Consider the following 15419-nt stretch of genomic DNA (forward strand, 5'->3'; position numbering starts at 1 on the left):
GCAGGACAGGACAGATAGTTTAATTTGTGGAAAGGAGCTGAAATGAGTGGCTGTCAGTTGCACTCGAACATACTACTTTATCTATTTGACAAAGATTACAACAGTAGAAAACATTAAAAACAGAGCAAGCCAAACATTAATTTTAGAACCTAATTCCCGGCTAAATGCGCCATTCAATCTCACGCCTTAAGGGCAAAAGAACTTTAATTAAAAACCGGCAAAAGGTCATTCACTTAAGACTCAAAAACAAGAATTGGAATTATGAAAGGGAGAAGGCCTTATCTTAAAACATTTCTCTAAATTAGTTAATTTAAAACCGGCTGAAGGCCAATCACTTAAGAGTCAAAAACAAGAATCAGAATTTTAAAAGGAAGAAGGCCTCATCTTAAAACATGTCCCTAAAATTAGACTGAAGGCTCAAACAATCTCAAGCCTTAAGGGCTAAACAACCTTAATTTAAAATCGACTAGAAGCCATACATAAACAAGCAACAAGGACAAATAAGAAAAGGTAGTACATCAAACGGCACCCAGAAGTTTCCAAGGGTCGGCCTGGAATTCAAACACTAACGCTCGCTTAGGTGAGACAGGCAGTCGGCCCAACAATTCTCAATCTGACGGCAACCCAACCGACAAATAGCCAACGGACCAAGCGACATAATAACTTCCGCTCCCCCCCCCCCCCCTCCCGACCAGGACACAACACGGAGTTCAATGGAACAACGCAGAGGGTATCGCCGCCCACAACGAATTACACACTCAGCTGTCAAACTACACCCTGTGCTGGACAGCCATAACACGGCGAGGAAAATACACCGCCTGAATTTACGTCAACGACAGGGCAAGTAACCGGAATGTTAACAGCCACAAGGCAGAAGATTCCGCTGGTGCACTTCGATTCAAAAATAATCAAGTTGAGTTAAACTCCAAAGGAGGGCGGTTAGAATTTCGCCAACTTGAAAACACACGTTGTTGCTCGTGGGAATATCACAGCGGCCCACAACGAAATTCAAACGACAGAATCTGAACAGTTGGGGCTGGCTGGTAGATTAAGTAAAGACTCGACTTTCATGCTCGGGATCGTCGGCCGGGGTGGCAGAGTCGTTCTAGGCGCTACGGTCTGGAAACGCGCGACTGCTATGGTCGCAGGTTCGATGATGATGATGATGATGATGTTTGGTTTGTGGGGCGCTCAACTGCGTGGTTATCAGCGCCCGTACAATTTCCCAACCTTTGCTCAGTCCAATTTCGCCACTTTCCTGGATGATGATGAAATGATGAGGACAACACAAACACCCAGTCATCTTGAGGCAGGTGAAAATCCCTGACCCCGCCGGGAATCGAACCCGGGACCCCGTGCTCGGGAAGAGAGAACGCTACCGCGAGACCACGAGCGGCGGACGCAGGTTCGAATCTTGCCTCGGGCATGGATGTGTGTTATGTCCTTAGGTTAGTTAGGTTTAAGTACTTCTAAGTTCTAGGGGACTGATGACCTCAAATTATAAGTCCCATAACGCTCAGAGCTATTTTAACCATTTTCTCGTGTCCGGGATCGGTGACCCATGGACCTCATAGCAATGGGAACAGCCCCTCACACTCTGACCGAGTGTGGACGCCGCCAGCGGCCCCTGGCCAGACACGCGCCACGGAGACTTCCTCGCTGCTCCACGCCAACTGGCCAACTGCCTACGCCCGGAAACGGTGAGAGGACCAAATATACGTCGGCCGAAGAGACGACCAACTGAACGACCAACCAACAGTCGCCCCACTCTGATCTACCTCCGTCGGACCGTTCATGTGTGTCGCCAGCGGTCGGCGAGCAGTGGCTGTCGGCGCCTCACCAGCTGTTTTCCGACTGCACTGCTGGTCCATCTCCAACTGACAGCCAGACACACGACGATCCAGAAATACTATCAGTTGCGCCAGAGATGGTGTGACAGTGCACTTATCGATGCGCGATGCTGGTGCCACTCTTGGAAAAGTAATAAAGGTACGTTGTCCAAGACGCGACGCACACTAGCGACTCCGACGGGTCGCTACGTGACGTCAGAAGTTGCCTGCTGGCGCATGCGCTGTTCGAGTTTGGGATGCGACGCGCGACTGTTGCGGCAGCTGCCGCAGCACTGCACCAGTGAGCAGTGTTGCGACGGAAGTCGGACGACACAAAGACGTACGGCTGCCAGAAAGATGTCGAGCCAGTCAAGGAAAACTGAAATGAGCCACTCACAGAATGTGATGCTCTGTGACCTGGTCTCGCAACATCCTTGCCTTTACGATTTGAAGAACCCTAAATATAGAGACACTATGTTCAGAGACAGAATTTGGGAAGAAATTGGTGCACAGTTGAAACTGGCAGGTGAGTGAAATATATAATATTTTCCCATTAATGCAAATTTTTCTGGCCTGTTATGAAAATCAGTATAATCCATGCAGATGTAGAATTAGAATGATGAAAATGAACTTGAAGGTCAGTTTTCGCATTACTCTTTTTTGTGACGATAAAAATTGAAAACGGCAAGTACATTATAAAATTAACAATCTAAAGTACAACGAGAAAGTTGCATTTTACAATACCTTCACTTTGAAAGTAAACGGTAGATTGGTGTCTTGATGATACCTTCTAGTTGTGAAAAATCGCCACCAGATTGTTGTACAGCTTTCTGTAATCAATAGATGTTCCTTTTTGAGGAATGCGTTTCTCAACAGATTTCGCAAACAGTATGCTGCGATAAGTAATTTGTCACATTCACTTCAACTCATAGGTAGAAGATGGTGCTCAAAAAGCTTGTGCCAAAAGTGCACTACTGTTTTACAAGGCCCTTCTGGTCTGACACAGTTCACAATCGAAATTCGTCTTTTGTAAATCCTGGAGTCATCTTCTGAGTGCAGCTTGGCAAGATTAAATGTTCATGTCATCCATAACGATGTATGCTGTCAGAATATAAGAATATGGAAGTTAATTTGGATGGGAATAAAGAGTCAGTCGGCTATGAAAGTTGCCTTAGCTTGTTCCAAAAGTTTCTGCATGGGAGAAACTGACAAGTATAATTTGGGGAAATTTTGTGACCAAGCACGGACATTATTTCTTCCACATTTCTGCCAGTGTATACTGTAGACGTTCAGAATGAAAATTTTAGAGATGTTTAAGGAGTAACCCTATCTTGTTGTCAAGAACTTGAAACAATGCAATGACACTAGTGTGCGCTTATTGTTAATAAACTTATCTTTCATTGGAATTTTAGGTGAAATGTGCAAAAACAGATGGAGGAATATTCGGGACTCGTATCAGAGAAATAAACGAGAAAGAAAGCTTGGGACAGGTTCAGATGCCTCAGCAAAACCAAGAAAATGGGTTCTGCTTGATCACTAGGCTTTAAGAAACCTACATTTCGTGGCATTTTAAATGAAATTGTCAAGAGCATGTGGAGAAACATTAGTAACTCATACCGGAGAAATATATGACATGAAATGGTTTCATTAGGTCCAAATGTGTCAGCGAAACAAAACAAATGCATTCTCTATCGTGTGATGACCACACGATTCTCGTTGCGCGTCGACAGAACTGGCGGCTAGTCGCGACACTCCCGGAGATATATGAGCCCAAATCTCGGAAACGGAGATCGATATCATTCTGATCTCAACTTTAAAAATAATTTCGATATGTTAGCTTCTTTTCATCGGCAACGATGTATGACCTAACGTGAACCATACGTAAAGTAGCCAGCGACCACATTTTTCATTGTACACAATTCAAATTTTATGCAGTAGGTTACTTGTAAGTTAAGTATCGGAATAACTGTGTCGAATATCGGAAAGATAGACACCTCATTATCAAGCTGTGATGTGAAACTGTAAGATACGCAAACATCAATTTTTTGTGCCTTTTACTTTCCTCACAATTGATAGAGAAGTAATATACTGTGAAAAAAAACGCGCAAAACCGGAAGAGATACTTTTCAATTTTTTAAAGTAAAAGGAGAATCTGTATCGAAAAACTAACTCTGGGAACCGATGTAACTTTGTTGCATTGACATACAGTATTTTTTACAGCAAGAAAATCGGAATTCTTAATTTTCTTATGTATTTGAATCCGCCGCCGCCGACCGGAGCTTGGGAAACAGCGACGACTCCAGTCGTGTTGCGGCCGTGTCGCCGTCTGCCAGGGTGGGAAAAGAGGAGGGGTCAGCGTCGCAGTCGCAGCCGACTGTCGCGTCTTGCACAGCGTAACTTAAGGCAGGAAGTTCGTGATACCAGTAAATGGAATAAGAACACGAGGTGGCTGTACCGCAATAGAAGATGACCAATGTTGTGGTATCAGAGGCCAGATGTGACGTATTGACACCAAATGTAGTGGATGGGTGCAGGAGGTGCCGTATTAAAATTCGTCCGAGCTTTTCAAATGATTTATTCATTTCTTCTACAGAGCTTCGTTCATATCGGTCCGCGTCACAGGGCCATTGCCCCAGCGACCTCTGCAACGCAATTCTGTGTCGTGCCAGCCTTGTTCGCCAGATGTAGATTTCCGATTACGTCAGGATGGCTGTGCCAGCAGCCGACTCAGCCGCCACCATCCCCGTTGACTCCGCGTTGCTCCGCCGGGAGCTGTAGGCCTGCCCCGCTGCTGCTTCTTCCTCGCCCCCGGTTCGGCGTCCGAAACTGCGGCCCTCGCCTTTTAAGTCTACGGTGTGTGTCGGGAGACGGGAAGACTGCCACCGGTAGCGAGCCAAAGAGTGGCCCACCCTGGCGGGCTGTGTACCCCGCGTCGGCCTCATAGGGTCCAACCAGCGACCCGCCGTGGACTGGGACGCTGTCGCCCCATCTGTTGCTGCGTGTAGCCCGGCAGTGTGGCACGTCCCGCCGTCCAGCAGAGCTGCCACACTTCAATTGAATCTCGTTAGAAAACAACACCTATTTGTACTCAGCTGCGCGCCTCTGTTTCGCTAACGCATCACGCTGAGTCACGTACGCTCCACAGCACGGTTGCGCCAGTGGGCCCCTTCTGCCTATAGCATGCGCCATGCGAACCGCTGTGTTTACTCTTTTCAACGGTTCGATGGCCCCTGTCGCCTCCATTCCAATTCACAACCGCTGGTAAGCGTAACTTACTGCAATCCTGCCCGCACCTGGCAGTAACTTGTGCGCTCCGAAATGTTGCACCAAATCTAACTTCCCTATCTTAGACTGTGGTGCAGCTACACCAACAATAAATGGCATGAACACGACCCATGCACTACTCAGTATAGGTGAAAAAATTTCACGTTTTCGTGTCCATTGGATAATAAATGTCAAGTTCTTTTTTTTTTTACTATACTCACTTCCCTTGGATGAGAAAGATAACTTCTATGCATAAAAGCGAAAAATCAATTAGTCGCATTACAGATAAACTGTGTTCATCCACGAAACTCTGGAGAAACTGCCAATGGTTCAAATGGTTCTGAGCACTATTGGACTTAACTTCTAAGGTCATCAGTCACCTAGAACTTATAACTACTTAAACTAACTTAAGGACATCACACACATCCATGCCTGAGGCAGGATTCGAACTTGCGACCATAGCGGTGTCGTGGTTCCAGTCTGTAACGCCTAGACTCGCTCGGGCACACCGGCCGACGGAGACACTGCGACTAATACTCAACATTACGTAACTAGCACGTAGGATAAAAAGCTTCTTTAACATTCCTCCATAAGCGTGTATCATTTTTGTTTCTCCTTGGTATTGCTAATACAGTACAAAATCTACGTAAAGCGAGACCGCCAGGGTTGCTAACTAGACACGGCTATTTTAGTGTCTCTGCATCCGCTGCGTTGGCGAGCGTAAGACTGAACACCGTCATCATCTGAAACGCACACGGCTTGCCCAGTGTTCTAGCAGAAATTTTGGAACGGCTGAAAGAATAATTTCTGATCTGATCACACACATACACCGCAGATACACGGCCATGTACCGTAAACATGTTTCCCTACCTGGGTCTGTAAACATTTTTCCCTGTCTACGTCTCGTTTATGAATCGTATTGTTATAAAGGCCAATTCCTAAATAATTGCAAATATGCAGTCAGACACTTTTCAAAAAAAGTAGTTGGCACTTAAATATCAAAATAAAGCATCTGACCTATACTTTTTAATGGTAACAGTGAGTTGACATTGCTTAACGTTTAATAGGATATGCACTGAAGAACGGCTCTGCGCACTATGGGACTTAACATCTTAGGTCATCAGTCCCCTAGAACTTAGAACTACTTAAACCTAACTAACCTAAGGACATCACACACACCCATGCCCGAGGCAGGTTTCGAACCCGGGACCGTAGGGGTCGTGAAGTTCCAAACTGAAGCGCCTAGAACCCCTCGGCCACGTCAGCCGGCTACACTGAAGACCCAAAGAAATTGGTATACCTGCCTAATATCGAGTAGGGCCCCCTCCAGTACGCAGAAGTGCCGCAACAGACGTGGCATGAACTCGACTATTGTTTGAAGTAGTCCTGGAGGGAGTTGACACCACGAATCCTGCAGGGCTGTCCATAAATCCGTAAGAGTACGAGGGGATGGAGATCTCTTCTGAACAGCACTTTGCAACGCATCCCAGATATACTCAATAATATTCATGTCTGGAGAGTCTGGTGGCCTGCGGCAGTGTTTAAACTCAGAAAACTTTTCCTGGAGCCACTCTGTAGCAATTGGGGGCGTGTAGGGTAGCGCACTGTCCTGGTCGAATAGCCAAAGTTCGTCGGGATACACAATGGACATGAATGGTTGCAGGTGATCAGACAGGATGCTGTAAGTAGGTTGTAAATGTTATCTTATTGGCAACGCCACGTAGCGCTCTGTATGAAAAATCACTGGCTGTGCTGTGTGCAGTCTGTGGCTAGTTTGCATTGTTGTCTGCCATTGTAGTGTTGGGCAGTGGGATGTGAACAGCGCATAGCGTTGAGCAGTTGGAGATGAGCCGCCAGCAGTGGTGGATGTGGGGAGAGAAATGGCGGAGTTTTGAAATTTGTAAAAATGGATGTCATGAACTGCTGTATATATTATGACTTTTGATGACTATTAAGGTAAATACATTGTTTGTTCTCTATTAAAATCTTTCATTTGATAACTATGCCTATCAGTAGTTAGTGCCTTCCGTAGTTTGAATCTTCTATTTAGCTGGCAGTAGTGGCTTTCGCTGTATTGCAGTAGTTCGAGTAATGAAAATTTTTGTGAGGTAAGTGATTTATGAAAGGTATAGGTTAATGTTAGTCAGGGCCATTCTTTTGTAGGGATTATTGAAAGTCTGACTGCGTTGCGCTAAAAATATATTGTGTGTCAGTTTAAGCACAGTCTTGTATAATTTTTCAAAGGGGACGTTTCATATGTCGACCCTTAGCCTGTGTGCATTTGATTTCTTTGTTATTGTAATTATGAAAAATTTTATCAAATCATTATTGGCCACTACCCAAAACAATTTGTAAATTTTTTTGTGGGGAGCATGAGGGCTATGTAAGTAGGTTGTTAATGTTATCTTATTGGCAACGCCACGTAGCGCTCTGTATGAAAAATCACTGGCTATGCTGTGTGCTGTCTGTGGCTGGTTTGCATTGTTGTCTGCCATTGTAGTGTTAGGCAGCGGGATATGAACAGCGCATAGCGTTGAGCAGTTGGAGGTGAGCCGCCAGCAGTGGTGGATGTGGGGAGAGAAATGGCGGAGCTTTGAAATTTGTAAAAATGGATGTCATGAACTTGTGTATATATTACGACTTTTAATGACTATTAAGGTAAATACATTGTTTGTTCTCTATTAAAATCTTTCATTTGATAACTATGCCTATCAGTAGTTAGTGCCTTCCGTAGTTTGAATCTTCTATTTAGCTGGCAGTAGTGGCTTTCGCTGTATTGCAGTAGTTCGAGTAATGAAAATTTTTGTGAGGTAAGTGATTTGTGAAACGTATAGGTTAATGTTAGTCAGGGCCATTCTTTTGTAGGGATTATTGAAAGTCTGACTGCGTTGCGCTAAAAAAATATTGTGTGTCAGTTTAAGCACAGTCTTGTATAATTTTTCAAAGGGGACGTTTCATATGTCGACCCTTAGCCTGTGTGCATTTGATTTCTTTGTTATTGTAATTATGAAAAATTTTATCAAATCATTATTGGCCACTACCCAAAACAATTTGTAAATTTTTTTGTGGGGAGCATGAGGGCTATGTAAGTAGGTTGTTAATGTTATCTTATTGGCAACGCCACGTAGCGCTCTGTATGAAAAATCACTGGCTATGCTGTGTGCTGTCTGTGGCGGGTTTGCATTGTTGTCTGCCATTGTAGTGTTAGGCAGCGGGATATGAACAGCGCATAGCGTTGAGCTATTGGAGGTGAGCCACCAGCAGTGGTGGATGTGGGGAGAGAAATGGCGGAGCTTTGAAATTTGTAAAAATGGATGTCATGAACTTGTGTATATATTACGACTTTTAATGACTATTAAGGTAAATACATTGTTTGCTCTCTATTAAAATCTTTCATTTGATAACTATGCCTATCAGTAGTTAGTGCCTTCCGTAGTTTGAATCTTTTATTTAGCTGGCAGTAGTGGCGCTCGCTGTATTGCAGTAGTTCGAGTAATGAAAATTTTTGTGAGGTAAGTGATTTGTGAAACGTATAGGTTAATGTTAGTCAGGGCCATTCTTTTGTAGGGATTATTTAAAGTCAGATTGCGTTGCGCTAAAAAAATATTGTGTGTCAGTTTAAGCACAGTCTTGTATAATTTTTCAAAGGGGACGTTTCAATGCTTACGTACGTGTCATCTCTCAGGGGATTGCAATCACTCCAACTGCACACGCCCCACAACATTACAGACCCGCCACCAACTTGAACAGTCCACTGCTGACACGTAGGGTCCACGGATTGAAGAGGTTGTCTTCATACCAGTACACGTCCATCCGCTCGATACAATTTGAAATGAGGCTCGTTCGACCAAGCAACATGTTTCCAATGTCGGTGTTGTCGGACCCAGGCGGGGCGCGAAGCTTCGTGTCGTGCGGTCATCAGGGGTACACGTAAGATCATATCGCTGATGTTTCGTTGAATGATTCTCACGCTGACAATTTTTGATCACCCAGCGTTGACATGCGCAGCAATTTGCGGAAGGGTTGCACTTCTGTCCCGTTGAACGATTCTCTTCAATCGTCGTTGGTCATGTCCTTGAAGGGTCTCATTCCGGCCGCAGCGATGTCGGAGATTTGATGTTTTGCCGGATCCTGATATCCACGGTACACTCATGAAGTGGTCGTACGAGAGAATGCCCATTTTGTCGCTGCCTCGGAGATGCTGTCCCATCGTTCGTGCGCCGACTATAGCACCTCTTTCAAACTCACTTAAATCTTGACAATCTGCCATTGTAGCAGCAGTAACTAACCGAACAACTGTGCCAGACACTTTTACAGGGCTATTACAAATGATTGAAGCGATTTCATAAATTCACTGTAGCTCCATTCATTGACATATGGTCACGACACACTACAGATACGTAGAAAAACTCATAAAAGTTTTGTTCGGTTGAAGCCGCACTTCAGGTTTCTGCCGCCAGAGCGCTCGAGAGCGCAATGAGACAAAATGGTGACAGGAGCCGAGAAAGCATATGTCATGCTTGAAATGCACTCACATCAGTCAGTCATAACAGTGCAACGACACTTCAGGACGAAGTTCAACAAAGATCCACCAACTGCTAACTCCATTCGGCGATGGTATGCGCAGTTTAAAGCTTCTGGATGCCTCTGTAAGGGGAAATCAAAGGGTCGGCCAGCAGTGAGCGAAGGAACGGCTGAACGCGTGCGGGCAAGTTTCACGCGTAGCCCGCGGAAGTCGACGTATAAAGCAAGCAGGGAGCTAAACGTACCACAGCCGACGGTTTGGAAAATCTTACGGAAAAGGCTAAAGCACAAGCCTTACCGTTTACAATTGCTACAAGCCCTGACACCCGATGACAAAGTCAAACACTTTGAATTTTCGGCGCGGTTGCAACAGCTCATGGAAGAGGATGCGTTCAGTGCGAAACTTGTTTTCAATGATGAAGCAACATTTTTTCTTAATGGTGAAGTGAACAGACACAATGTGCGAATCTGGGCGGTAGAGAATCCTCACGCATTCGTACAGCAAATTCACAATTCACCAAAAGTTAACGTGTTTTGTGCAATCTCACAGTTTAAAGTTACGGCCCCTTTTTCTTCTGCGAAAAAAACGTTACAGGACACGTGTATCTGGACATGCTGGAAAATTGGCTCATGCCACAACTGGAGACCGACAGCGCCGACTTCATCTTTCAACAGGATGGTGTTCCACCGTACTTCCATCATGATGTTCGGCATTTCTTAAACAGGAGATTGGACAACCAATGGGTCGGTCGTGGTGGAGATCATGATCAGCAATTCATGTCATGGCCTCCACGCTCTCCCGACTTAACCCCATGCGATTTCTTTCTGTGGGGTTATGTGAAAGATTCAGTGTTTAAACCTCCTCTAGCAAGAAACGTGCCAGAACTGCGAGCTCGCATCAACGATGCTTTCGAACTCATTGATGGGGACATGCTGTGCCGAGTGTGGGAGGAACTTGATTATCGGCTTGATGTCTGCCGAATCACTAAAGGGGCACATATCTAACATTTTTGGATGCCTAAAAACTTTTTGAGTTTTTGTATGTGTGTGCAAGGCATTATGAAAATATCTGAAATAATAAAGTTATTGTAGACCTGTGAAATCGCTTCAATCATTTGTAATAACCCTGTATAGGTGTTGCCGACCGCAGCGCCGTATTCTGACTGTTTATATATACCTGTGTTTGAATACGCGTGCCTATACCAGTTTCTTTGGTGCTGCAGTGTAATACTGGCATTTACAGTAAACTCCAGTAATTTAAATCCTTTTTGTTGGTATTAAGATTTTGTCTATGTTTCTTGCATTATACAGGTTGTTTCACAGTTCCTACTACTGTCTTGTTGCGGTTGAATAGGGGACTTAGAAGTGAACCGCTTGAATATAAAATAAGTTTGAAGGTAGGGTCACTTTCAAATATACCACTTGCCGGAACGAAAACAGTGGACGCCTTGAGCTCTGACCCGTCGGCTCCGCAGGAGACCACGGCATGTCCAAAGTTTGAAGCACTCAGCGTCAGCTCCTCTTCAGTCTGAGGACAGTCAAAGTCAAAAGTGCGGCGGGTCCGTGGAGCTCCAGCCAACCCTTACACACAGTCAGCTACGTCATACTTGGTGTAGTGTTGGCAGAAGAGCCAACACTGTGGGGCAACAGGAGGCCGAAATGCACGCGTCAACTCACGCAGGTGCTTAGGTCTGAAACAGGATACGTACCGAGCGAGGTGGCACAGTGGTTAGACACTGGACTCGCATTCGGGAGGACGACGGTTCAATCCCGCGTCCGGCCATCCTGATTTAGGTTTTCCGTGATTTCCCTAAATCACTCCAGGCCAATGCCGGGATGGTTCCTCTGAAAGGGCACGGCCGACTTCCTTCCCCATCCTTCCCTAATCCAATGAGACCGATGACCACGCTGTCTGGTCTCCTTCCCCAAACCAACCAACCAACCAGGATACGTAATGAATGCTATAAAGAAAAGTACGTAGCTGCTGGAATACTTAACTTTAATCCATCATTTGTATACAGACTAGGTCGTAGCCATGGACTTAGCTGAAGGCTATTCTAACTGTCTCTCGGCAAATGAGAGAAAGGATTCGTCAGTGTAGTCGCTAGCAAAGTCGTCCGTACAACTGAGGCGAGTGCTAGTAAGTCTCTGTAGACCTGCCGTGTGGTGGCGCTCGGTCTGCAATTACTGACAGTGGCGACACGCGGGTCCGACATGTACTAATGGACCGCGGCGGATTTAAAGCTACCACCTAGCAAGTGTGGTGTCTGGCGGTGACACCACACTCGGCAAGCCACCTAATGCTGTTGAAAGTTGGTCGTCTATGACTCTACTGTGTGCATACAAAACCTCCGAGTCTGAGATATTATTTCCGCGGGTAGTAGAGAGCGAGCAGTTGTCGAGGGGCGTCGGAAGCGGTCGGATGCAGGGTGCGGTGGAAAGAAGCCACGCGACGTGAAAGCTTGCAGCGTGCCGTGATCGTGCTGGTAGCGCCGGAGGAGACTTTGGCAGTAATCGAGTACTTTTTGCTAATTTTCCTTTTCCCTGCACGTAGTTGTTGGATGCTTGGGCACTGGAGGAATTTTGTCTAATTTTTTGTATGCTTACACTCAGGGTCATATTCGTATCTTTGTTTGGGCCAGAAACGTGTGTACTGAGTACAGACATTGTGGAGTAATTAAAAGTCTGTGTAAAGTCTGTCAGCATTTAAATCATCAATTTTCTAAAAATAGTAAATTAAAAGTTTTTATTCGTTTCTATCATTTTTCTTTACATCGTTTAAGGTTAGTTGACCAAATCCCTCCTGCTCATTCAATTTCTATTTATAAAAGTATGGCAGTAACTGCTGCAACTGGTCCATGCATTGCACTCAGTATGGAATGCAGTATTGCTTTTTGAAGTATTTTAGCAAGCTCCTGATCAAGCAGTTGCCGCAGCAAGACGAGATAAGTTGTCTGTTGCCTACAGGAACACAGAAGAACAGATGTCAGACGCTCGAAAATATTTTAAAACTTGCAGTCATATGGTTAAGAAATGATTTATTTATAATTCGTGGGAAGGGTAATTAATTTTCTGTTCCTCTTTCTTTTGTTCTCAACCATAACTCTATCACTGTCAGAGACGCTATGTCACACATTTCCGTACGTCTCACAAAATAATTACGAACCCATTTCAGTGTGCCGCGGAGGGTACTTCACGTACTACTAACTGAACCCTTCATCCATTCTATGGGGTCTGTAACGGCTCTAATTACTAGCATTTTTTCCTCGTGGTCATTACGCGAGAAATACGTGGGGGAAGTAATACGCTGTCCACGTCTACCCGGAAAGAGCTCTGTCGAAATTTCAGTAGTAAATCTCTCCGCGAAGCACGACGACTCTCTTATACTGTCTGCCAATGCAGTGTGTTGTGTATCTCCGTAACGCTCTCGTGCCGGCTAAACCATCCCGTGACGTTGGATCTTCAATTTCGCTTCTGCCAAGAATCGGTTGAACAAGCGCCTCATGAATCATTTCCTTCCTGAATGAATTTAATTTCCTTAAGATTCTCTTTATGAATGTGAGCCTGGAATCTACTTTTTCCAGCATTTATTTTATGTGGTCATTCCACTTAAGGGCGCTCTGGATAGTTACTCCTACATATTATACTATAGATACTGTTTCAGCGATTTGTCATCAATAGTGTAGCTGTACAGTGATGGATTCCTTTATATATGTATGCACAACATGTTACGTTTATTTAGGTACATGGTCAACTACCAGACCCTTTACTATTCATCAATTCTCTGGAGGTTATTCTGCAAACTGTTACTATCTTCTAGCGTTGCTACTTCGTTATACACAACCGCATCAGCTACGAACAACCTTAAAGAACGTCCGACGCTCTCCGCTAGGTCATTTATATATGCTGTAAACAGTGACATTATTATCACACTTCGTTGGGGTACTCCGGAAATTACCTTTACGTCTGTCAATTTTATTCCGTTAAGAGCGACGTGTTTAGTTCTATCTGTAAGGAAGTCTTGAATTCAGTTGCAAATCTGCTCCGATACTGGATAATCTCGTATATTTTTCATTAAACGGAAGTGCGGTATGGAGTCAAATGGCTTCCTGAAGTCAAGGAAAACGGCAACAACCTGAGTGCCGTTGTCTAAGTTGCTATTGATTTCCAATGGTTCCAATTGCTTTGAGCACTACGGGACTTAACATCTGAGGTAATCAGTCCCCTATAACCTAGTACTACTTAAACCAAAATAACCTAAGGACATCATACACATCCATGCCCGAGGGAGGATTCGAACCTGCGACCGTAGCTGTCGCGCGGCTCCAGACTGAAGCGCCTAGAACCGCTCGGCCACGACGGCCGGCTATTGATTTCATGAAGGAACAGACCGAGCTGAGTTTCGCTAGAATCCCTGTAGATTTTTATAGAGGAGATTTTCATTCTCACAAAACGTCATAATTCCTTCTGCAACAGATTGACGTCAGCGATATGTCTATAATTGTGTGCAACTGCCCTACGGCCCTTCCTAAAAACGGGAATGACCTCCGCTTTCTTACAGTCGCTAGATATCCTTCACTGCGCAAGCGATCTACGACAAATTACTGTTAGAACGGGAGCAAATTCTTTCGCATAATCTTTGTAGAATCTGATAGGTATCCCATCTGGTCCTGGTCCCAAATAAACATCATCAGACTGTGTATAATACAAGAAGAGAGGAGATAGCGATCATTACAGTGCCTATAAAATTTGCGGTTAACTGTTAATGACATGATAACATAACAATAAAAATATATCTTACCACGCACAAAGCTTGCATTAAATCAGAGCTACGGGAGGCTGAGGCAGGGTTCTACAGGAGCAGTGAAATCCTCTCTTTCCTTCTTAATGTAAGCGTTAAAGTAATAGTCCCTTTACCAGATTTTGTAAACCGATGAGGTAAACCTTTACGGAAACGTGATACCCACGCACCTCGTTGGCAAGGAGAACATAGTTTTTGAGTGGACAAGGCTGGAGAAAGAGAATCGGCTGTGACGGTGTTGCAGGAATCATCCTAAATTCACGTGCAGTGCTTTAGAGATATACTATCTGATGAAAAGTGTCCGAATGCCTCTGTATAATGCTGAATTCACCACTGGATGTTGCGAGAAGTGGAAGCGGGTAGAATTGTGCCTTAGAGAAGAAGTAACAGTAGCATTCTCAAACCGCGTTGTGATAGAGTTTATCATTATTTAAATCATGAAATCGAAGATGGGTCGGTCAGGAGAGGTTAGTGATTCCGAACATTGACTAGTCATTGATTGTCATCTGAGTAACAGATTCATGAAGGGCCACGTTACGCGTTCTAAAGCTACCCAAGTTGACTTTTGGTGATGGACAGGGACCGTCGAGCAAAGTGGGAGGTGCCTGGAAGAAATGGCATGAGATTAGCGATCAGTCATGAGCTGTAAAGTGCTACCAGCAGAAAATCTAGCAAAATGACTATGCGTGGTGGATTGAAAAGAAAGGAGTACAGTGATTGAGCAGGTAGAAAAAAAAAAGTTTATGCAGTCAATGCTATGCCACGCATGAAGTGCTAAGAGCGTTGCCACAGGGCAGTGGAAAACTGAAACGATGTGAAAACATGTTCAAATGTGTGTGAATTCCTAAGGGACCAAATTGCTGAGGTCATCGGTCCCTTTACTTACACATTACTAAACTAACTTAAACTAACGTACGCTAACAACAACACACGAACCCATGCCCGAGGGAGAACTCGAACCTCGAGGGACCGCGCAATCCGTGACATGGCACCTGAAACCG

At 44.8% G+C, this 15419-nt stretch overlaps 1 protein-coding gene across 1 annotated transcript in view; it reads right to left on the reverse strand.

The window, feature by feature from the left end:
* Positions 1–15419, reverse strand: part of LOC126092640 (KH domain-containing, RNA-binding, signal transduction-associated protein 2-like) — a 675125-nt gene that overhangs the window by 404977 nt on the left and 254729 nt on the right. The gene's annotated exons all lie outside the window — the stretch shown is intronic.

This window comes from Schistocerca cancellata, chromosome 7, assembly GCF_023864275.1.
Source record: "Schistocerca cancellata isolate TAMUIC-IGC-003103 chromosome 7, iqSchCanc2.1, whole genome shotgun sequence".
Lineage (NCBI taxonomy): Eukaryota > Metazoa > Arthropoda > Insecta > Orthoptera > Acrididae > Schistocerca > Schistocerca cancellata.